Genomic DNA, 23,153 nt, shown 5'->3' on the forward strand with positions numbered 1-23,153 from the left:
GGCAAGAGAACATAGCATCAGCATATATAGGAACTAGCTCTTGGAAGATGGGAACTGAGCTGACCATGAACTAAACCTAACGCACAACTAGCAGTGGCCGGGTAGCATGCCTACGTTGATTCTAGATGCCCAGCACCAGCCGGAGGACTAAATAATGCTAGCAGAGGAAAATATTAGTCCTAGCTCACCTCTAGAGAAATACCCCGAAAGGAGACAGAGGCCCCCCACATGTATTGGCGGTGAATTAAGATGAAATAACAAACGTAGTATGAAAATAGGTTTAGCAAATTTGAGGTCCACTTACTACATAGCAGAAGACAGAAAGGACACTTTCATGGTCAGCTGAAAACCCTATCAAAACACCATCCAGAAATTACTTTAAAACTCTGGCATTAACTCATAACACCAGAGTGGCAATTCCTGTTCACAAGAGCTTTCCAGACACAGAAACGAAACTTCAGCTGTGAACTGGAACAAAAATGCAAAAACAAAACTGGACAAGAGTCCAACTTATCTAGTAGTTGTCTAGGAGCAGGAACAAGCACAGAGAGGCTTCTGATAACATTGTTGACCGGCAAGCAACTAACAGAGCAGCAAGGTTATATAGCGACTCCCACATCTTGATGGGAACAGGTGAACAGAGAAGATGACAACACCAGTTCAATTCCACCAGTAGCCACCGGGGGAGCCCAGAATCCAAATTCACAACAGTACCCCCCCCTCAAGGAGGGGGCACCGAACCCTCACCAGAACCACCAGGGCGATCAGGATGGGCCCTATGAAAGGCACGAACCAGATCAGAGGCATGAACATCAGATGCATTCACCCAAGAATTATCCTCCTGGCCGTATCCCTTCCACTTGACCAGATACTGGAGTCTCCGTCTGGAAACACGAGAGTCTAAGATTTTCTCCACAACGTACTCCAACTCACCCTCAACCAACACCGGAGCAGGAGGCTCAACGGAAGGCACAACCGGTACCTCATACCTGCGCAATAATGACCGATGAAAAACGTTATGAATAGAAAAGGATGCAGGGAGGTCCAAACGGAAGGAAACAGGGTTAAGAATCTCCAATATCTTATACGGGCCGATGAACCGAGGCTTAAACTTAGGAGAAGAGACCCTCATAGGGACAAAACGAGAAGACAACCACACCAAATCCCCAACACAAAGCCGAGGACCAACACGACGGTGGCGGTTGGCAAAAAGCTGAGTCTTCTCCTGGGACAACCTCAAATTGTCCACCACCTGCCCCCAGATCTGATGCAATCTCTCCACCACAGCATCCACTCCAGGACAATCCGAAGTCTCCACCTGACCAGAGGAAAATCGAGGATGAAACCCCGAATTACAGAAAAACGGGGACACCAAAGTGGCAGAGCTGGCCCGATTATTGAGAGCGAACTCCGCCAATGGCAAAAAAGCAACCCAATCATCCTGGTCAGCAGACACAAAACACCTCAGATATGTCTCCAGGGTCTGATTAGTCCGCTCGGTCTGGCCATTCGTCTGAGGATGGAAAGCGGACGAAAAAGATAAATCTATGCCCATCCTAGCACAGAATGCCCGCCAAAATCTAGACACGAATTGGGTCCCTCTGTCAGAAATGATATTCTCAGGAATACCATGCAAACGAACAACATTTTGAAAAAACAGAGGAACCAACTCGGAAGAAGAAGGCAACTTGGGCAGAGGAACCAAATGGACCATCTTAGAGAAACGGTCACACACCACCCAGATGACAGACATCTTCTGAGAAACAGGCAGATCTGAAATAAAATCCATCGAGATGTGCGTCCAAGGCCTCTTAGGAATAGGCAAGGGCAACAATAATCCACTAGCCCGAGAGCAACAAGGCTTGGCCCGAGCACAAACGTCACAAGACTGCACAAAGCCTCGCACATCTCGTGACAGGGAAGGCCACCAGAAGGACCTTGCCACCAAATCCCTGGTACCAAAAATGCCAGGATGACCTGCCAACGCAGAAGAATGAACCTCAGAGATGACTCTACTGGTCCAATCATCAGGAACAAACAGTTTATCAGGTGGGCAACGATCCGGTCTATCCGCCTGAAACTCCTGCAAGGCCCGCCGCAGGTCTGGAGAAACGGCTGACAATACCACTCCATCCTTAAGGATACCTGTGGGCTCAGAGTTACCAGGCGAGTCAGGCTCAAAACTCCTAGAAAGGGCATCCGCCTTAACATTCTTAGAACCCGGTAGGTATGACACCACAAAATTAAACCGAGAGAAAAATAATGACCAGCGCGCCTGTCTAGGATTCAGGCGCCTGGCGGTCTCAAGATAAATCAAGTTTTTGTGGTCAGTCAATACCACCACCTGATGTCTGGCCCCCTCAAGCCAATGGCGCCACTCCTCAAAAGCCCACTTCATGGCCAAAAGCTCCCGATTCCCAACATCATAATTCCGCTCAGCGGGCGAAAATTTACGGGAAAAGAAGGCACAAGGCCTCATCACGGAGCAGTCAGAACTTTTCTGCGACAACACTGCCCCAGCTCCGATCTCAGAAGCGTCGACCTCAACCTGAAAAGGTAGAGCAACATCAGGCTGACGCAACACAGGGGCAGAGGAAAAACGGCGCTTAAGCTCCCGAAAGGCCTCCACAGCGTCAGGGGACCAATCAGCAACATCAGCACCCTTCTTAGTCAAATCGGTCAATGGCTTAGCAATATCCGAAAAACCAGCAATAAATCGACGATAAAAGTTAGCAAAGCCCAAAAATTTCTGAAGACTCTTAAGAGAAGAGGGCTGCGTCCAATCACAAATAGCTTGAACCTTGACAGGATCCATTTCAATGGAAGAGGGAGAAAAAATATATCCCAAAAAGGAAATCCTCTGTACCCCAAAAACACACTTAGAACCCTTCACACACAAAGAATTAGACCGCAAAACCTGGAAAACACTCCTGACTTGCTGGACATGAGAGTCCCAGTCATCCGAAAAAATCAGAATATCATCCAGATACACAATCATAAATTTATCCAAATAATCGCGGAAAATGTCATGCATAAAGGACTGGAAAACTGACGGAGCATTAGAAAGACCAAAAGGCATCACTAAATACTCAAAGTGGCCCTCGGGCGTATTAAATGCGGTTTTCCACTCATCCCCCTGCCTGATTCGCACCAAATTATACGCCCCACGAAGGTCAATCTTAGAGAACCACTTGGCCCCCTTTATGCGAGCAAACAAATCAGTCAGCAACGGCAATGGGTATTGATATTTTACCGTGATTTTATTCAAAAGCCGATAATCGATACATGGTCTCAAAGAGCCGTCTTTTTTTGACACAAAGAAAAAACCGGCTCCTAAGGGAGATGACGATGGACGAATATGTCCCTTTTCCAAGGACTCCTTTATATATTCTCGCATAGCAGCATGTTCAGGCACAGACAGATTAAATAAACGACCCTTTGGGTATTTGCTACCCGGGATTAAATCTATGGCACAATCGCACTCTCGGTGCGGAGGTAATGAACCAAGCTTGGATTCTTCAAAGACGTCACGATAGTCAGACAGGAACTCAGGAATTTCAGAGGGAATAGATGATGAAATGGAAACCACAGGTACATCCCCATGAGCCCCCTTACATCCCCAGCTCAACACAGACATAGCTTTCCAGTCGAGGACTGGGTTGTGAGATTGCAGCCAAGGCAATCCTAGCACCAAATCATCATGTAGATTATGCAGCACCAGAAAGCGAATAATCTCCTGGTGATCCGGATTAATACGCATAGTTACTTGTGTCCAGTATTGTGGTTTATTATTAGCCAATGGGGTGGAGTCAATCCCCTTCAGAGGAATAAGAGTCTCCAAAGGCTCTAAATCATACCCACAGCGTTTGGCAAAGGACCAATCCATAAGACTCAAAGCGGCGCCAGAGTCGACATAGGCGTCCGTGGTAATAGATGACAAAGAGCAAATCAGGGTCACAGATAGAATAAACTTAGACGGTAAGGTGCAAATGGAAACAGATTTATCAAGCTTTTTAGTGCGCTTAGAGCATGCTGATATAACATGAGTAGAATCACCACAATAGAAACACAACCCATTTTTCCGTCTAAAATTCTGCCGCTCGCTTCGGGACAGAATTCTATCACACTGCATACTCTCTGGCGACTTCTCAGTGGACACCGCCAGATGGTGCACTGGTTTGCGCTCCCGCAAACGCCTATCGATCTGAATAGCCATTGTCATGGACTCATTCAGACCCGCAGGCACAGGGAACCCCACCATAACATCCTTAATGGCATCAGAGAGACCCTCTCTGAAAGTCGCCGCCAGGGCGCACTCATTCCACTGAGTAAGCACAGACCATTTACGGAATCTTTGACAGTAAATTTCCGCTTCATCTTGCCCCTGAGATAGGGACATCAAAGTTTTTTCTGCCTGAAGCTCCAAATGAGGTTCGTCATAAAGCAACCCCAAGGCCAGAAAAAACGCATCCACATTGAGCAACACAGGATCCCCTGGTGTCAATGAAAAAGCCCAGTCTTGAGGGTCGCCCCGGAGCAAGGAAATCACAATCCTGACCTGCTGTGCAGGGTCTCCGGCAGAGCGAAATTTCAGGGACAAAAATAATTTGCAATTATTTCGAAAATTCTGAAACCTAGATCTATTCCCCGAGAAAAATTCCGGCAAAGGAATTCTCGGCTCAGATACAGGTGCATGACAAACAAAGTCTTGCAAATTTTGTACCTTCGTGGCGAGTTTATTCAAACCTGCAGTTACACTCTGAAGATCCATTACAAACAGGTGGACACAGAGCCATTCAAAGCTTAGAAGGAGAAAAAAAAAAAAAAAAAAAAAAAAAATTCTCAGCAGACTTCTTATTTCTCTCCTTTCTCAGCCAAGGATTTTAACCCTTTAGTGGGCCGGTCAAACTGTCATGTTCTCAATGGCAAGAGAACATAGCATCAGCATATATAGGAACTAGCTCTTGGAAGATGGGAACTGAGCTGACCATGAACTAAACCTAACGCACAACTAGCAGTGGCCGGGTAGCATGCCTACGTTGATTCTAGATGCCCAGCACCAGCCGGAGGACTAAATAATGCTAGCAGAGGAAAATATTAGTCCTAGCTCACCTCTAGAGAAATACCCCGAAAGGAGACAGAGGCCCCCCACATGTATTGGCGGTGAATTAAGATGAAATAACAAACGTAGTATGAAAATAGGTTTAGCAAATTTGAGGTCCACTTACTACATAGCAGAAGACAGAAAGGACACTTTCATGGTCAGCTGAAAACCCTATCAAAACACCATCCAGAAATTACTTTAAAACTCTGGCATTAACTCATAACACCAGAGTGGCAATTCCTGTTCACAAGAGCTTTCCAGACACAGAAACGAAACTTCAGCTGTGAACTGGAACAAAAATGCAAAAACAAAACTGGACAAGAGTCCAACTTATCTAGTAGTTGTCTAGGAGCAGGAACAAGCACAGAGAGGCTTCTGATAACATTGTTGACCGGCAAGCAACTAACAGAGCAGCAAGGTTATATAGCGACTCCCACATCTTGATGGGAACAGGTGAACAGAGAAGATGACAACACCAGTTCAATTCCACCAGTAGCCACCGGGGGAGCCCAGAATCCAAATTCACAACAGGCAGCGTCAATAGTACAAAGTTGGGGACACACAGGGTTAATAGCAGCGGTAACGGAGTGCGTTACCCGCGGCATAACGCGGTCCGTTACCGCCGGCATTAACCCTGTGTGAGCGGTGTATGCGGGCGCCGGCAGTGAGTGCGGGGAGTAAGCGGCCATTTTTTTCTGGACTGTGCGCGTCGCTGATTGGTCGCGGCAGCCATGACAGGCAGCTGCCGAGACCAATCAGCGAACGAATAACGGTGACAGACAGATGGACAGACGGAAGTACCCTTAGACAATTATATAGTAGATATATATATATATACAGTACAGACCAAAAGTTTGGACACACCTTCCCATTTAAAGATTTTTCAGTATTTTCATGACTATGAAAATTGTACATTCACACTGAAAGCATCAAAACTATGAATTAACACATGTGGAATTATATACTTAACAAAAAAGTGTGAAACAACTGAAAATATGTCTTATATTCTAGGTTCATCAAAGTAGCCACTTTTGCTTTGATGACTGCCTTGCACACTCTTGCAGGGTGGGGTGGAGGTAAGGGGAGTCAGTGCACGACGAGCTCACTATCATGCAAGCTACTTTAATGCTTAAACAGCAGCAATCTGAGCAAGCCCCAGTCGCTGACACTACAGGCACATGATTGGTTGTTTAGCACAGTACCTAAGTCTGAATCATACACCAGCGCCGTGACACATGTTATGCTTTTATTATGTTTTACGGGTGTTGTCCAGATTTGGGATGAAAATCTGCAGTCATTCTATGTGTCTGCAGACTTCTGAATTCTGATTCTCCAGTGTTGTCTGTGAGAATGGGCAGTCATGTGACTGCAAGTACACTGCTCAAAAAAATAAAGGGAACACTAAAATACCACATCCTAGAAATCTCTGAATGAAATATTCCAGTTGCAAATTTTTATTCATTGCATAGTGGAATGTGTTCAGAACAATAAAACATAACAATTATCAATGTAAATAAAAATGAATATCCCATGAAGGTCTGGATTTGGAATGATACTCAAAATCAAACTGGAAAATCAAATTACAGGCTGATCCAACTACAGGGGAAATGCCTAATGACAAGGAAAAGATGCTCAGCATTGTGAGTGGCCTCCACGTGCCTGTATGACCTCCCTACAATGCCTGGGCATGCTCCTGATGAGGCGGCAGATGCTCTTCTGAGGGATCTCCTGCCAGACCTGGACTAAAGCATCCGCCAACTCCTGGAAAGTCTGTGGTGCAACGTGACGTTGATGGATGGAGCGAGACATGATGTCCCAGATGTGTTCAATTGGATTCAGGTCTGGGGAACGGGCGGGCCAGTCCATAGCTTCAATGCCTTCATCTTGCAGGAACTGCTGACACACTCCAGCCACATGAGGTCTGACATTGTCCTGCATTAGGATGAACCCAGGGCCAACCGCACGAGCATATGGTCTCACAAGGGGTCTGAGGATCTCATCTCGGTAGCTAATGGCATTCAGTCTACCTTTGGCGAGCACGTGGAGGGCTGTGCGACGCTCCAAAGAAACGCCACCCCACACCATTACTGACCCACTGCCAAACCGATCATGCTGAAGGATGTTGCAGGCAGCAGATCACTCTCCACGGCATCTCCAGGCTCTGTCATGTCTGTCACATGTGCTCAGTGTGAACCTGCTTTCATCTGTGAAGAGCACAGGGCGCCAGTGGTGAATTTGTCAATCCTGGTGTACTGTGGCAAATACCAAGCGTCCAGCACGGTGTTGGGCTGTGAGCACAACCCCCATCTGTGGACGTCAGGCCATCAGACCATCCTCATGGAGTCGGTTTCTAACCGTTTGTGCAGACAAAAACACATTTGTGGCCTGCTGGAGGTCATTTTGCAGGGCTCTGGCAGTGCTCCTCCTTGCACAAAGGTGGAGGTAGCGGTCCTGCTGCTGGGTTGTTGCCCTTCTACCTCCCCCTCCACGTCTCCTGGTGTACTGGCCTGTCTCCTGGTAGCGCCTCCAGCCTCTGGACACTACGCTGACAGACACAGCAAACCTTCTTGCCACAGCTCGCATTCATGTGCCATCCTGGATGAGCTGCACTACCTGAGCCAATTGTGTGGGTTGTAGAGTCCATCTTATGCTACCACAAGTGTGAAAGCACAACCAACATTCAAGAGTGACCAAAACATCAGCCAGAAAGCATTGGTACTGAGATGTGGTCTGAGGTCCCCACCTGCAGAACCACTCCTTTATTGAGGGTGTCTTGATAATTGCCAATCATTTCCATCTATTATGTATTCCATTTGCACAACAGCATGTGAAATTGATTGTCAATCAGTGTTGCTTACTAAGTGGACAGTTTGATTTCACAGAAGTTTGATTTATTGGAGTTAGATTCTGCTGTTTAAGTGTTCCCTTTATTTTTTTGAGCAGTGTATATGATTTGCATACTTCTGGCCACAGTCTAACTAGACTTCACTCAGTAGAAGTGAAATAAGCAAGGCCGGACATGTCTAGTCAACACGTGACTGTTACGGAACTGCAACTCAGGAGTAGGGTAGTAGGGGGGAAAGTGTTGTGAACTCTGTTCTCGGGCTCCCTCTTGTGGTCACAAGTGGTACTGTGTGAGTTGTATCTTTGGGCTCCCTCTGGTGGCTCTTTTGTCATTCTGCGGGTCTGTGGCTGGGATCAGCTGCCTCGTCACCTGCTAGTTAGGTTTCCTATTTAACTCACCTGGACCTTCATTTGTTGCCTGCTGTCGATGTATTCAGTGCTGTTCTGATCTCTCCTGACTACATTCGTTATCAGTCTCTCCAAGAGAAGCTAAGTTTCTGTTTGTTCATTTTTTGCTCATCAGTGTCCAATATGTTTCTTGTATATGATGACGAGTTCTGTTCAGCTTGCTAATATGTGATTTCCTCGCTTGCTGGTAGCTCTGGGGTACAGAGTTTCTCCCCTCACATCGTTAGTTGGTGTGGGGGTTCTTGCATTCTCTGCGTGGATATTTTGGTATAGGGTTTTTTACTGACCGCACAGCTTCCTCGCTATCTTCTTCTATCTAGTGTTAGCGGGCCTCATTTTGCTAAACCTGTTTCATTTCTACGTTTGTATTTTCCCCTTAACTCACCGTTATTATTTGTGGGGGGCTTTCTATATCTTTGGGGTTATTTCTCTGAGGCAAGTGAGTTCTTTGCTTTCTCTTTAGGGTTAGCTAGTTTCTCAGGCTGTGAAGAGACGTCTAGGATTTTTCTAGGAACGTTCCACGGCTACCTTTAGTGTGTGTTGGATAGGATCAGGATTGCGGTCAGTCCAGTTACTACATCCCCAGAGATCGTCCTATGTTCATTTACTTAGCTGGTCAGATTTGTGATCCTAAGCCACTAAGGATCATAACAGTACAGCTGGCCATAAAGTGTTAAATGCATCGCAGAAGCAGGATAAGAGAAGTCCTGAGTGTATTTTTTTTTTTTCTGCTGCAGTTTGTCTAGCTTCTCTCCTCCCCTTGATCTCTGGGTGGCTCAGAATTCAGCTGTAGACATGGATATTCAGAGTTTGACTTCTAGTGTGGATCAGCTTACTGCAAGAGTACATAGCATTCAGGATTATGTTATTCACAGTCCTATGTCTGAGCCTAAAATACCTATTCCTGAGTTGTTTTCTGGAGATAGATCTAGGTTTTTGAATTTTAAGAATAATTGCAAGTTATTCCTTTCTTTGAGACCTCGTTCCTCTGGTAATCCTGCTCTGCAAGTTAAAATTATTATTTCTTTGTTGCGTGGCGACCCTCAGGATTGGGCATTCTCCCTGGCGCCAGGAGACCCCGCATTGCTGAATGTGGATGCGTTTTTTCTGGCACTTGGATTGCTTTATGAGGAACCTAATCTTGAGGACCAGGCAGAAAAGGCTTTGCTGACCCTTTCTCAGGGTCAGGATGAAGCAGAAGTTTATTGTCAGAAATTCAGGAAATGGTCAGTGCTTACTCAATGGAATGAGTGTGCCCTGGCAGCAATTTTCAGAAAGGGTCTTTCCGAAGCCCTTAAGAATGTTATGGTGGGGTTCCCCACGCCTGCGAGTCTGAATGAGTCAATGGCTTTGGCCATTCAAATTGATCGGCGTTTGCGGGAGCGCAAACCTGCGCACCATCTAACGGTGTTTTCTGAAAAGAAACCTGAGTCTATGCAATGTGACAGGATTCTGACCAGAATTGAATGGCAAAATCATAGACGTCAGAATGGGTTGTGCTTTTACTGTGGTGATTCTGCTCATGTTATCTCAGCATGCTCTAAGCGCACAAAAAAGATCGCTAAATCTGTCACCATTGGTACTGTACAGCCTAAATTCATTTTGTCTGTTACTTTGATTTGCTCTCTGTCATCCTACTCTGTTATGGCTTTTGTAGACTCAGGTGCCGCCCTGTTGTGAATTTACCTTTTGGCTCCCTCTAGTGGCTACTAGTGATTTTACTCTGGGTATGTCTATCATCCCTTGTATGCTCACCTGGGTCGTTAGGTCAGGGGTGTTGCTATATAAGCTCCCTGGACCTTCAGTTCAATGCCTGGCAACGTTGATATCAGAGCTAATCTGTAGTGCTCTTGTCTACTGATCCTGGTTCCTGCGTGATTAAGCTAAGTCCGCTTTCTTGCTTTTTGCTATTTGTTTTTGTTTGCATTTTTGTCCAGCTTGTTCATTATCTGTATCCTTTCCTTGCTGGAAGCTCTAGGGAGGCTGGAGTTCTCCCCCCGGCCGTTAGACGGTTCGGGGGTTCTTGAATCTCCAGTGTGGAATTTTGTTAGGGTTTTCGTTGACCATATAAGTTATCTTACTACATTCTGCTATTAGTAAGCGGGCCTCTCTTTGCTAAACCTAGTTCATCTCTGTGTTTGTCATTTCCTCTTACCTCACCGTTATTATTTGTGGGGGGCTTGTATCCTACTTTTGGGGTCTATTCTCTGGAGGCAAGAGAGGTCTTTGTTTTCCTCTTCTAGGGGTAGTTAGTCCTCCGGCTGGCGCGAGACATCTAGCGACCAACGTAGGCATGTTCCCCGGCTACTTCTAGTGTTGGTGTTAGGAGTAGATATATGGTCAACCCAGTTACCACTGCCCTATGAGCTGGATTTTTGTATTTCGCAGACTTGCTGATATCTCTGAGACCCTCGCCATTGGGGTCATAACAGTTTGCCAGGCCAGTATTAAATGTTAAATGCATTGCAGAAGCGGGATTATAAGAAAGAAAGTTCTGAGTTTTTTTTTTCTCTCTCTCATTTTTTTTCTTTTCCCCTTTAACTCTGAGTGGCTTGTGTTTGCTGCAGACATGAATGTCCAGACCTTGATTACAAGTGTGGACCAGCTTGCTGCTCGTGTGCAGGGCATACAAGATTATGTTATCAGAAATCCTATGTCAGAACCTAAGATACCGATTCCTGAACCATTTTCCGGAGACCGATTTAAATTTAGAAATTTCAGGAATAATTGTAAATTGTTTTTGTCCCTGAGACCCTGTTCATCTGGAGACTCCGCTCAGCAAGTAAAAATTGTTATTTCTTTTTTACGGGGCGACCCTCAGGATTGGGCCTTCTCGCTGGCGCCAGGAGATCCGGCATTGGCTGACATTGATGCGTTTTTTCTGGCGCTCAGTTTGCTTTATGAGGAACCCAATCTTGAGATTCAGGCAGAAAAAGCCTTGCTGGCGATGTCTCAGGGCCAGGACGAGGCCGAAGTGTATTGCCAAAAATTTCGGAAATGGTCCGTGCTGACCCAGTGGAACGAGTGTGCATTGGCTGCAAATTTTAGAAATGGCCTTTCTGAAGCCATTAAGAATGTGATGGTGGGTTTTCCCATTCCCACAGGTCTGAATGATTCTATGGCCCTGGCTATTCAAATCGACCGGCGGTTGCGAGAGCGCAAAACCGCAAATCCTCTCATGGTGTTGTCTGAACAGGCACCTGATTTAATGCAATGTGATAGAATCCTGACTAGAAATGAGCGGAAAATTCATAGACACCAGAATGGCTTGTGTTACTACTGTGGTGATTCTACACATGTTATCTCAGCATGCTCTAAACGTCTTACTAAGGTTGTTAGTCCGGTCGCCATTGGTAATTTGCAACCTAAATTTATTCTATCTGTAACTTTGATTTGCTCACTGTCATCGTATCCTGTCATGGCGTTTGTGGACTCAGGTGCTGCCCTGAGCCTTATGGATCTGTCATTTGCCAAGCGCTGCGGATTTGTGCTTGAGCCATTGGAAAATCCTATCCCTCTTAGGGGTATTGACTCTACGCCATTGGCAAAAAATAAACCGCAGTTTTGGACACAGGTTACCATGTGCATGACTCCCGAACATCGGGAGGTAATACGTTTTCTTGTTCTACATAAAATGCATGATTTGGTTGTTTTGGGTTTGCCATGGTTACAGACCCATAATCCAGTCTTGGACTGGAAGGCTATGTCAGTGTCAAGCTGGGGCTGCCATGGAATTCACGGAGATTCCCTGCCCTTGTCTATTGCATCTTCTACGCCTTCGGAAGTTCCGGCGTATTTGTCTGATTATCAGGATGTCTTCAGCGAGTCTAAGTCCAGTGCACTGCCTCCTCATAGGGAATGTGACTGTGCAATAGATTTGATTCCTGGCAGTAAGTTTCCTAAGGGGAGACTGTTTAATCTGTCGGTACCTGAACGAGCGATGCGTTCATATATCAAGGAGTCTCTTGAGAAGGGGCATATCCGTCCTTCTTCTTCCCCTCTTGGTGCGGGATTCTTTTTTGTGGCCAAAAAGGACGGATCTTTGAGGCCTTGTATTGACTATCGGCTTTTAAATAAGATCACTGTCAAATTTCAGTATCCTTTGCCGCTGTTGTCAGATTTGTTTGCCCGGATTAAAGGTGCCAAGTGGTTCACCAAGATAGACCTTCGTGGTGCGTACAACCTTGTGCGCATTAGGCAGGGCGATGAATGGAAAACCGCATTCAATACGCCCGAAGGTCATTTTGAGTACTTGGTGATGCCATTTGGGCTCTCTAATGCACCTTCAGTTTTTCAGTCCTTCATGCATGACATTTTCCGGAAGTATCTGGATAAATTTTTGATTGTTTATCTGGATGATATTCTGGTTTTTTCTGATGATTGGGACTCGCATGTGGAGCAGGTCAGGATGGTTTTTGAGATTCTGCGTGAAAATTCTTTGTTTGTAAAAGGCTCAAAGTGTCTCTTTGGTGTACAGAAGGTTCCCTTTTTGGGGTTCATTTTTTCCCCTTCTGCTGTGGAGATGGATCCAGTCAAGGTCCGGGCTATTCATGATTGGACTCAACCCTCGTCAGTTAAGAGTCTTCAGAAGTTCTTGGGTTTTGCTAACTTCTACCGTCGTTTTATCGCAAATTTCTCTAGCGTTGTTAAACCGCTGACGGATATGACCAAGAAAGGCTCTGATGTAGCTAACTGGGCTCCTGCTGCCGTGGAGGCTTTCCAGGAGTTGAAACGCCGGTTTACTTCGGCGCCTGTTTTGTGCCAGCCTGACGTCTCACTTCCCTTTCAGGTTGAGGTGGATGCTTCGGAGATTGGGGCAGGGGCCGTTTTGTCGCAGAGAGGCCCTGGTTGCTCTACTATGAGACCTTGTGCCTTTTTCTCTAGGAAGTTTTCGCCGGCAGAGCGAAATTATGATGTGGGCAATCGGGAGTTGTTGGCCATGAAGTGGGCATTTGAGGAGTGGCGTCATTGGCTCGAGGGTGCTAAGCATCGTGTGGTGGTCTTGACTGATCACAAAAATTTGATGTATCTCGAGTCTGCTAAACGCCTGAATCCTAGACAGGCCCGCTGGTCATTGTTTTTCTCCCGTTTTGACTTTGTGGTCTCGTATTTACCAGGTTCTAAGAATGTGAAGGCCGATGCTCTGTCTAGGAGCTTTGTGCCTGATGCTCCTGGAGTCGCTGAACCTGAGGGTATTCTTAAGGAAGGAGTTATCTTGTCAGCTATTTCTCCAGATCTGCGACGTGTGTTGCAGAGATTTCAGGCTGGTAGGCCTGTCTCTTGTCCACCTGACAGATTGTTTGTGCCTGCTAAATGGACCAGCAGAGTCATTTCCGAGGTTCATTCCTCAGTGTTGGCAGGGCACCCGGGAATTTTTGGCACCAGAGATCTGGTGGCCAGGTCCTTTTGGTGGCCTTCCTTGTCAAGGGATGTGCGGTCATTTGTTCAGTCCTGTGGTACTTGTGCTCGAGCTAAGCCTTGCTGTTCTCGTGCCAGCGGGTTGCTCTTGCCCTTGCCTGTCCCGAAGAGACCTTGGACACACATCTCTATGGATTTCATTTCGGATCTTCCGGTGTCTAAGGGCATGTCTGTCATCTGGGTGATATGTGATCGTTTCTCCAAGATGGTCCATCTGGTTCCTTTGCCTAAGCTGCCTTCCTCTTCTGATCTGGTTCCTGTGTTCTTCCAGAACGTGGTTCGTTTGCACGGCATTCCTGAGAATATTGTGTCGGACAGAGGATCCCAGTTTGTTTCCAGGTTCTGGCGATCCTTTTGTGGTAGGATGGGTATTGATTTGTCGTTTTCCTCCGCTTTTCATCCACAGACTAACGGACAAACGGAATGAACTAATCAGACTCTGGAGGCGTATTTGAGGTGTTTTGTCTCTTCTGATCAGGATGATTGGGTGACCTTCTTGCCGTTGGCTGAATTTGCCCTTAATAATCGGGCTAGTTCTGCCACCTTGGTTTCGCCATTTTTCTGCAACTCCGGTTTCCATCCTCGTTTTTCCTCGGGACATGTGGAGCCTTCTGACTGTCCTGGAGTGGATTATGTGGTGGATAGGTTGCAGCGGATCTGGAATCATGTGGTGGACAACTTGAAGTTGTCACAGGAGAAGGCGCAGCGTTTTGCCAACCGCCGCCGCGGTGTGGGTCCCCGACTTCGTGTTGGGGATTTGGTATGGCTGTCTTCTCGATTTGTTCCTATGAAGGTCTCCTCTCCCAAATTTAAGCCTTGATTCATTGGTCCTTACAGGATATTGGAGATCCTTAATCCTGTGTCCTTTTGCCTGGATCTTCCGGTGTCGTTTGCCATTCACAACGTATTTCATAGGTCCTTGTTGCGGCGGAACGTTGTGCCTGTGGTTCCTTCTGCTGAGCCTCCTGCTCCGGTGTTGGTTGAGGGCGAGTTGGAGTACGTGGTGGAGAAGATCTTAGATTCTCGTATCTCCAGGCGGAGGCTTCAGTACCTGGTCAAGTGGAAGGGCTATGGTCAGGAGGATAATTCCTGGGTGGTCGCCTCTGATGTGCATGCGGCCGATTTAGTTCGTGCCTTTCACGCCGCTCATCCTGATCGCCCTGGTGGTCTTGGTGAGGGTTCGGTGACCCCTCACTAAGGGGGGGGTACTGTTGTGAATTTACCTTTTGGCTCCCTCTAGTGGCTACTAGTGATTTTACTCTGGGTATGTCTATCATCCCTTGTATGCTCACCTGGGTCGTTAGGTCAGGGGTGTTGCTATATAAGCTCCCTGGACCTTCAGTTCAATGCCTGGCAACGTTGATATCAGAGCTAATCTGTAGTGCTCTTGTCTACTGATCCTGGTTCCTGCGTGATTAAGCTAAGTCCGCTTTCTTGCTTTTTGCTATTTGTTTTTGTTTGCATTTTTGTCCAGCTTGTTCATTATCTGTATCCTTTCCTTGCTGGAAGCTCTAGGGAGGCTGGAGTTCTCCCCCCGGCCGTTAGACGGTTCGGGGGTTCTTGAATCTCCAGTGTGGAATTTTGTTAGGGTTTTCGTTGACCATATAAGTTATCTTACTACATTCTGCTATTAGTAAGCGGGCCTCTCTTTGCTAAACCTAGTTCATCTCTGTGTTTGTCATTTCCTCTTACCTCACCGTTATTATTTGTGGGGGGCTTGTATCCTACTTTTGGGGTCTATTCTCTGGAGGCAAGAGAGGTCTTTGTTTTCCTCTTCTAGGGGTAGTTAGTCCTCCGGCTGGCGCGAGACATCTAGCGACCAACGTAGGCATGTTCCCCGGCTACTTCTAGTGTTGGCGTTAGGAGTAGATATATGGTCAACCCAGTTACCACTGCCCTATGAGCTGGATTTTTGTATTTCGCAGACTTGCTGATATCTCTGAGACCCTCGCCATTGGGGTCATAACACCGCCCTGAATCTGATGGATTTATCATTTGCCAGGCGCTGTGGTTTTGTTTTAGAGCCTTTGCAGTTCCCTATTCCATTGAAGGGAATTGACGCTACGCCATTGGCTAAGAATAAACCTCAATACTGGACTCAGGTGACCATGTGTATGACTCCTGCACATCAGGAGGTGATTCGCTTTCTTGTGCTGCATAATTTACATGATGTGGTCGTGTTGGGTCTGCCATGGCTGCAGGCTCATAATCCAGTCTTGGATTGGAAAGCAATGTCTGTGCTAAGCTGGGGTTGCCAGGGGATTCATGGCGATGCTCCTTTGGTATCAATTGCTTCCTCTACGCCCTCTGAAGTCCCTGAGTTTTTGTCGGACTACCAGGATGTATTTGATGAGCCCAAGTCCAGTGCCCTACCTCCTCATAGGGATTGTGATTGTGCTATAAATTTGATTCCTGGTAGTAAGTTCCCTAAGGGACGACTGTTTAACTTGTCTGTGCCAGAACATGCCGCTATGCGGAGTTATGTAAAGGAGTCTTTGGAGAAGGGACATATTCGCCCGTCCTCGTCCCCTCTTGGTGCTGGATTCTTTTTTGTGGCCAAGAAGGATGGTTCTTTGAGACCCTGTATAGATTATCGCCTTCTAAATAAAATCACGGTCAAATTTCAGTACCCTTTGCTAGGGTTGAGCGACTTTCATTTTTTTAAGATCGAGTCGGGTTTTGTGAAACCCGACTTTGTCCAGAGTCGAGTCAAGTGCAGTCGGCCGATTATCGCTAAAAGTCGGGGATCGACCGAAACACGAAACCCAATGCAAGTCAATGGGGAAGCATAGTCGGCAGTGAGTGGAGGCCAGGAAAACACCTACAGTGCCCATTTTAATGCCAAAAACATCCATTCTTGTTTCTGAAGCTTGTCAATCTTAATTAACTTTATAATAATAGTTGGGCATTGGAACTTGGGGGTCATTTGGCAAAAGTTGTGGGGGGTAGGTGTTGTGAATTTGGATTCTGGGCTCCCCCGGTGGCTACTGGTGGAATTGAACTGGTGTCTTCATCTTCTCTGTTCACCTGTTCCCATCAAGTTGTGGGAGTCGCTATATAACCTTGCTGCTCTGTTAGTTGCTTGCCGGTCAACAATGTTATCAGAAGCCTCTCTGTGCTTGTTCCTGCTCCTAGACAACTACTAGATAAGTTGGACTCTTGTCCATGTTTGTTTTTGCATTTTGTTCCAGTTCACAGCTGTAGTTTCGTTACTGTGTCTGGAAAGCTCTTGTGAACGGGAATTGCCACTCTGGTGTTATGAGTTAATGCCAGAGTTTTAAAGTAATTTCTGGATGGCGTTTTTGATAGGGTTTTCAGCTGACCATGAAAGTGTCCTTTCTGTCTTCTGCTATGTAGTAAGTGGACCTCAAATTTGCTAAACCTATTTTCATACTACGTTTGTTATTTCATCTCAACTCACCGCCAATACATGTGGGGGGCCTCTGTCTCCTTTCGGGGTATTTCTCTAGAGGTGAGCTAGGACTAATATTTTCCTCTGCTAGCTTTATTTAGTCCTCCGGCTGGGCTGGGCATCTAGAATCAACGTAGGCATGCTACCCGGCCACTGCTAGTTGTGCGTTAGGTTTAGTTCATGGTCAGCTCAGTTCCCATCTTCCAAGAGCTAGTTCCTATATATGCTTATGCTATGTTCTCTTGCCATTGAGATCATGACAGTTTGACCGGCCCGCAAAGTGTTAATTGTTTGGGCTGAAGCAGGAGAAAAAGAAGTGTTGAAGGGAAATTTTTTTTTTTTCCCCTCAGAGTTTTGCTGCCTAGCCCTTAATTGCTGTCTAGCTGCTTCTTACCTCCTCTTAACCCTTGAATGGCTCTGTGTCCACCTGTTTGTAATGGATCTTCAGAGTGTAACTGCAGGTTTGAATAATCTCGCCACGAAGGTACAAAATTTGCAAGATTTTGTTTGTCATGCACCTGTATCTGAGCCGAGAATTCCTTTGCCGGAATTTTTCTCGGGGAATAGATCCGGGTTTCAGAATTTTCGAAATAATTGCAAATTATTTTTGTCTCTGAATTCTCGCTCTGCCGGAGACCCTGCACAGCAGGTCAGGATTGTGATTTCCTTGCTCCGGGGCGACCCTCAAGACTGGGCTTTTTCATTGACACCAGGGGATCCTGCGTTGCTCAATGTGGATGCGTTTTTTCTGGCCTTGGGGTTGCTTTATGACGAACCTCATTTGGAGCTTCAGGCAGAAAAAACTTTGATGTCCCTATCTCAGGGGCAAGATGAAGCTGAAATTTACTGCCAAAGATTCCGTAAATGGTCTGTGCTTACTCAGTGGAATGAGTGCGCCCTGGCGGCGACTTTCAGAGAGGGTCTCTCTGATGCCATTAAGGATGTTATGGTGGGGTTCCCTGTGCCTGCGGGTCTGAATGAGTCCATGACAATGGCTATTCAGATCGATAGGCGTTTGCGGGAGCGCAAACCAGTGCACCATCTGGCGGTGTCCACTGAGAAGTCGCCAGAGAGTATGCAGTGTGATAGAATTCTGTCCCGAAGCGAGCGGCAGAATTTTAGACGGAAAAATGGGTTGTGTTTCTATTGTGGTGATTCTACTCATGTTATATCAGCATGCTCTAAGCGCACTAAAAAGCTTGGTAAATCTGTTTCCATTTGCACCTTACCGTCTAAATTTATTCTATCTGTGACCCTGATTTGCTCTTTGTCATCTATTACCACGGACGCCTATGTCGACTCTGGCGCCGCTTTGAGTCTTATGGATTGGTCCTTTGCCAAACGCTGTGGGTATGATTTAGAGCCTTTGGAGACTCCTATTCCTCTGAAGGGGATTGACTCCACCCCATTGGCTAATAATAAACCACAATACTGGACACAAGTAACTATGCGTATTAATCCGGATCACCAGGAGATTATTCGCTTTCTGGTGCTGTATAATCTACATGATGATTTGGTGCTAGGATTGCCTTGGCTGCAATCTCACAACCCAGTCCTCGACTGGAGAGCTATGTCTGTGTTGAGCTGGGGATGTAAGGGGGCTCATGGGGATGTACCTGTGGTTTCCATTTCATCATCCATTCCCTCTGAAATTCCTGAGTTCCTGTCTGACTATCGTGACGTCTTTGAAGAATCCAAGCTTGGTTCGTTACCTCCGCACCGAGAGTGCGATTGTGCCATAGATTTAATCCCGGGTAGTAAATACCCAAAGGGTCGTTTATTTAATCTGTCTGTGCCTGAACATGCTGCGATGCGAGAATATATAAAGGAGTCCTTGGAAAAGGGACATATTCGTCCATCGTCATCTCCCTTAGGAGCCGGTTTTTTCTTTGTGTCAAAAAAAGACGGCTCTTTGAGACCATGTATTGATTATCGGCTTTTGAATAAAATCACTGTTAAATATCAATACCCATTGCCGTTGCTGACTGATTTGTTTGCTCGCATAAAGGGGGCCAAGTGGTTCTCTAAGATTGACCTTCGTGGGGCGTATAATTTGGTGCGAATCAGGCAGGGGGATGAGTGGAAAACCGCATTTAATACGCCCGAGGGCCACTTTGAGTATTTAGTGATGCCTTTTGGTCTTTCTAATGCTCCGTCAGTTTTCCAGTCCTTTATGCATGATATTTTTCGCGATTATTTGGATAAATTTATGATTGTGTATCTGGATGATATTCTGATTTTTTCGGATGACTGGGACTCTCATGTCCAGCAAGTCAGGAGGGTTTTTCAGGTTTTGCGGTCTAATTCTTTGTGTGTGAAGGGTTCTAAGTGTGTTTTTGGGGTACAGAGGATTTCCTTTTTGGGATATATTTTTTCCCCCTCTTCCATTGAAATGGATCCTGTCAAGGTTCAAGCTATTTGTGATTGGACGCAGCCCTCTTCTCTTAAGAGTCTTCAGAAATTTTTGGGCTTTGCTAACTTTTATCGTCGATTTATTGCTGGTTTTTCGGATATTGCTAAGCCATTGACCGATTTGACTAAGAAGGGTGCTGATGTTGCTGATTGGTCCCCTGATGCTGTGGAGGCCTTTCGGGAGCTTAAGCGCCGTTTTTCCTCTGCCCCTGTGTTGCGTCAGCCTGATGTTGCTCTACCTTTTCAGGTTGAGGTCGACGCTTCTGAGATCGGAGCTGGGGCAGTGTTGTCGCAGAAAAGTTCTGACTGCTCCGTGATGAGGCCTTGTGCCTTCTTTTCCCGTAAATTTTCGCCCGCTGAGCGGAATTATGATGTTGGGAATCGGGAGCTTTTGGCCATGAAGTGGGCTTTTGAGGAGTGGCGCCATTGGCTTGAGGGGGCCAGACATCAGGTGGTGGTATTGACTGACCACAAAAATTTGATTTATCTTGAGACCGCCAGGCGCCTGAATCCTAGACAGGCGCGCTGGTCATTATTTTTCTCTCGGTTTAATTTTGTGGTGTCATACCTACCGGGTTCTAAGAATGTTAAGGCGGATGCCCTTTCTAGGAGTTTTGAGCCTGACTCGCCTGGTAACTCTGAGCCCACAGGTATCCTTAAGGATGGAGTGGTATTGTCAGCCGTTTCTCCAGACCTGCGGCGGGCCTTGCAGGAGTTTCAGGCGGAGAGACCTGATCGTTGCCCACCTGATAAACTGTTTGTTCCTGATGATTGGACCAGTAGAGTCATCTCTGAGGTTCATTCTTCTGCGTTGGCAGGTCATCCTGGCATTTTTGGTACCAGGGATTTGGTGGCAAGGTCCTTCTGGTGGCCTTCCCTGTCACGAGATGTGCGAGGCTTTGTGCAGTCTTGTGACGTTTGTGCTCGGGCCAAGCCTTGTTGTTCTCGGGCTAGTGGATTATTGTTGCCCTTGCCTATTCCTAAGAGGCCTTGGACGCACATCTCGATGGATTTTATTTCAGATCTGCCTGTTTCTCAGAAGATGTCTGTCATCTGGGTGGTGTGTGACCGTTTTTCTAAGATGGTCCATTTGGTTCCTCTGCCCAAGTTACCTTCTTCTTCCGAGTTGGTTCCTCTGTTTTTTCAAAATGTTGTTCGTTTGCATGGTATTCCTGAGAATATCGTTTCTGACAGAGGGACCCAATTCGTGTCTAGATTTTGGCGGGCATTCTGTGCTAGGATGGGCATAGATTTATCTTTTTCGTCCGCTTTCCATCCTCAGACGAATGGCCAGACCGAGCGGATTAATCAGACCCTGGAGACATATCTGAGGTGTTTTGTGTCTGCTGACCAGGATGATTGTGTTGCTTTTTTGCCATTGGCGGAGTTCGCTCTCAATAATCGGGCCAGCTCTGCCACTTTGGTGTCCCCGTTTTTCTGTAATTCGGGGTTTCATCCTCGATTTTCCTCTGGTCAGGTGGAATCTTCGGATTGTCCTGGAGTGGATGCTGTGGTGGAGAGATTGCATCAGATCTGGGGGCAGGTGGTGGACAATTTGAGGTTGTCCCAGGAGAAGACTCAGCTTTTTGCCAACCGCCACCGTCGTGTTGGTCCTCGGCTTTCTGTTGGGGATTTGGTGTGGTTGTCTTCTCGTTTTGTCCCTATGAGGGTCTCTTCTCCTAAGTTTAAGCCTCGGTTTATCGGCCCGTATAAGATATTGGAGATTCTTAACCCTGTTTCCTTCCGTTTGGACCTCCCTGCATCCTTTTCTATTCATAACGTTTTTCATCGGTCATTATTGCGCAGGTATGAGGTACCGGTTGTGCCTTCCGTTGAGCCTCCTGCTCCGGTGTTGGTTGAGGGTGAGTTGGAGTACGTTGTGGAGAAAATTTTGGACTCTCGTGTTTCCAGACGGAGACTCCAGTATCTGGTCAAGTGGAAGGGATACGGCCAGGAGGATAATTCTTGGGTGAATGCATCTGATGTTCATGCCTCCGATCTGGTTCGTGCCTTTCATAGGGCCCATCCTGATCGCCCTGGTGGTTCTGGTGAGGGTTCGGTGCCCCCTCCTTGAGGGGGGGGGTACTGTTGTGAATTTGGATTCTGGGCTCCCCCGGTGGCTACTGGTGGAATTGAACTGGTGTCTTCATCTTCTCTGTTCACCTGTTCCCATCAAGTTGTGGGAGTCGCTATATAACCTTGCTGCTCTGTTAGTTGCTTGCCGGTCAACAATGTTATCAGAAGCCTCTCTGTGCTTGTTCCTGCTCCTAGACAACTACTAGATAAGTTGGACTCTTGTCCATGTTTGTTTTTGCATTTTGTTCCAGTTCACAGCTGTAGTTTCGTTACTGTGTCTGGAAAGCTCTTGTGAACGGGAATTGCCACTCTGGTGTTATGAGTTAATGCCAGAGTTTTAAAGTAATTTCTGGATGGCGTTTTTGATAGGGTTTTCAGCTGACCATGAAAGTGTCCTTTCTGTCTTCTGCTATGTAGTAAGTGGACCTCAAATTTGCTAAACCTATTTTCATACTACGTTTGTTATTTCATCTCAACTCACCGCCAATACATGTGGGGGGCCTCTGTCTCCTTTCGGGGTATTTCTCTAGAGGTGAGCTAGGACTAATATTTTCCTCTGCTAGCTTTATTTAGTCCTCCGGCTGGGCTGGGCATCTAGAATCAACGTAGGCATGCTACCCGGCCACTGCTAGTTGTGCGTTAGGTTTAGTTCATGGTCAGCTCAGTTCCCATCTTCCAAGAGCTAGTTCCTATATATGCTTATGCTATGTTCTCTTGCCATTGAGATCATGACAGGTAGGGCTGGTTCAAGGTTTTAGTGGGCCCAGGAAACGTGCACTACGTCACGGCGGTGGAGCAGGGAGAGGTAAGTATTTCAACGTTGCAAGTGCTGTGATCCTGAGCAAGCAGGGGGGGCCCACTCGTTCGCATTGGCACTGGCACAGGGCCCCTCAAAGTACAGCGGTGTGTTTGCACGGCGGGGGTGCCTCCCACCAGCAGCAACACTTTTGCGTACTCTGAGGGGCCCTGTGCCAGTGACGTCGCCAACGAGTATGCCCCCCACCTGATGAAGGAACCTGCACTTTCATCTGCACCTTCCTCTTTGTCCCTGTGTAAGGTGGTATAACATGCGGGAAGGGGAACCTTACTTTCAGCAGGGTCAGATTCTGGCTGTGTAGAGTGCAAGGGGAATGTAGTGGTCTGGGTCAATGTACCAGCAGACTCATCTAGCAGTGGCTGGGCAATGGGCAGGATGAGGAGGAAACAGATATAGGGCCAAAGAATAAAGTAGGCTAAATGCAGTTCAAAATTGGTAACAGGACTAAAGAGGCGGCACTGCTTTGTTCAGTGGAGTAGCAAACCCAAGAGCAGCAGACACTGTTTTAAGGGCCCAACCACACTAGTAGGCCAAATGCAGTTTAATATCTGATACTATAGGCCGAAAGCCAGAAGGTAGAAGCTCAGCTGTATTCAGTTGAGGGCAACACCAGGGAGGGGCAGACACCGTTAGTAGGCCCTAACCACCAATTTTTAAAAACA

The sequence above is a fragment of the Ranitomeya variabilis genome, chromosome 3, assembly GCF_051348905.1.
Source record: "Ranitomeya variabilis isolate aRanVar5 chromosome 3, aRanVar5.hap1, whole genome shotgun sequence".
NCBI lineage: Eukaryota > Metazoa > Chordata > Amphibia > Anura > Dendrobatidae > Ranitomeya > Ranitomeya variabilis.